This window comes from Macrotis lagotis, chromosome 7, assembly GCF_037893015.1.
Source record: "Macrotis lagotis isolate mMagLag1 chromosome 7, bilby.v1.9.chrom.fasta, whole genome shotgun sequence".
In the NCBI taxonomy this organism is placed as follows: Eukaryota; Metazoa; Chordata; class Mammalia; order Peramelemorphia; family Peramelidae; genus Macrotis; species Macrotis lagotis.
In genome coordinates this window covers 137,852,877-137,854,884 of record NC_133664.1, presented here as the reverse complement: position 1 = coordinate 137,854,884, position 2,008 = coordinate 137,852,877, and the positions used below count along the sequence as shown (strand labels likewise).

The following is a 2,008-nucleotide window of genomic DNA, read 5'->3' as shown; positions in this document are numbered from 1 at the left end:
AAAATGACACCTGTGCAAAAGATTCCATGTTTATAAACAATACAAACTGACAATGCTGTCAGCCCTTCACACTTTTTAAAAAAATATCTACATTTATCCTCATAAACGCTTAAATGTTAAACCATCATTTGTTCAAAGAAAGAGATGCACATTCATATTGTGAAGTTATTAGGAAAATATTCTTGCAAATAAACTATATAAAGATAAAATACACTTCAAAGGTTTTTTGTTGTTGGGTTTTTTGAAAACATTATTCTATAAAGTGCAGAGAAATCCTTCTAAGTAAAGGGAAAAAACTACTCCTTATAACAACAATATTATTACAGCAGCTTTTGCATAGCAATACTTAGAGAAAGTTGTACACTTCAGTTTCCTCAGGAAGAGAAGGATGGAAGAACATCTTCCAATTCAGATCGTTTTTTGGACACAGTCCTGTTTTCTTCGGGAATGGTTGCTGATGCCAAATCTCCATTGAGAATATTTCTTGAACAGTGAACAGGTCTATCTGGGTCTTCAGGGGGAATATCATTGTAATCTGTATCTGAGTAGGTTCTTCTGCAACGTTGGGAGATTCGGTTAAGTGAAGGTCCTGGTTCTTTTACAGTGTGACTACTCCTATCTGAGCTGTAAGAACCAGGGTGACTGATGGAACGTTTCATCATTTGAACAGGTGAAGGTGATACAGGAGAAACTAAAGGATCTGGATGAGGCAATTGAAACATCTCTGGTTTAAACTTGGCATTTGCTATCTTCACACATTCTTCACGTGTAGTGATGAATGTACATGTGGCACTAAGCAGAGATGAAGCTTCCTTCACATTCTCTACACTGGGGGATGAATGACTGTCATCATGATGGACGAATTCTTGTATGGTATGAACTTGCTGCATTAAGAGGTCACAGTAGAGGTGAAGTTCAGACATTTTGGTTTTCAGAGATTCATTGGTTTCACTTATTTCTTTATCCTTTTTCGCTCGGGTGTCTGTCAAACAAGTTTTCGCACTGCCCAGAGCAACTAGCCACCTCTGCCTCTCAGCGGCATTCACAGCTTTCATGTAGAAGTGCTGCTCCCCTGGAATGATTAATTCCATTCTTGTATTGTTGGCCGAGTGGACTTTAATTTCACAAACTGCCATCTTTATGCTTCCTTTGCTCCCTTTGCACACATCATCCTGTGAATCATAATAGGATAAATATCTCATTATCTAAAACAAACCAGTGAGGCTGCCAACCTGTGAGGTAATTGGTCCACTTGTACAGAACCCCCTCCATCCTTCAGGCCCGCGCACCACGCATCCTTGTCGCGGCTCCCGGCTCGGCCTCCTCCCCTGCTCCGGGGCTGGCGGTGGAGGCTGGGCGGCGGGCTGCCGGCTCAGCATGCCCCGCCGGGGGCCCCACCTGGATTCTAATAGAACAATAGTGTTCCAAAATGTACATATACTACAATTTGTTCAACTAATCCTCAATTGATGGACATCCACTCAGTTTCCAATTCTTTACTACCACAAACAGAACTGCCATGAATATTTTTGTACAAGTGATGTTTTTACCTTTTTTTTCATGATCTCTTCAGGGTATAGACCCAGCAGTGGTATTGCTGGATAAAAGGGTATGCGCAATTTTATTGCCCTTGGGCATAATTCCAAATTGCACCCCAGAAATGTTGGATGAGTTCACAGCTCCACCAACAATGTATTAGTGTCCCAGATTCCCCACATCTCTTCCAACATTGATCATTGTCCTTTCTGGTCCTATTGGCCAGTCTGAGAGGTGTGAGGCGGTATCTCAGAGATGCTTTAATTTGAATTTCTCTAATAAATACTCATTCCCTATTCTAATTCCTTAAATTTATTTTTCTTCCCTTATTTCAAAGGTAATATTTCTAATATAATATAATATAAAATAATATAGGTGATAATGGACATTCTTGTTTCACACTGATCTTTTATTTTGTTTTTTGTAAGGCAATGGGGTAAAGTGACTTGCCCAAGGTCACATAGCTAGGTAA

At 40.1% G+C, this 2,008-nt stretch overlaps 1 pseudogene; it reads right to left on the bottom strand.

Annotated features, from left to right (window-relative positions):
• Positions 1-268: 268 nt before the first annotated feature.
• On the bottom strand, positions 269-1,272 carry LOC141493852 (pleckstrin homology domain-containing family A member 3 pseudogene; annotated as a pseudogene).
• Positions 1,273-2,008: the final 736 nt, after the last annotated feature.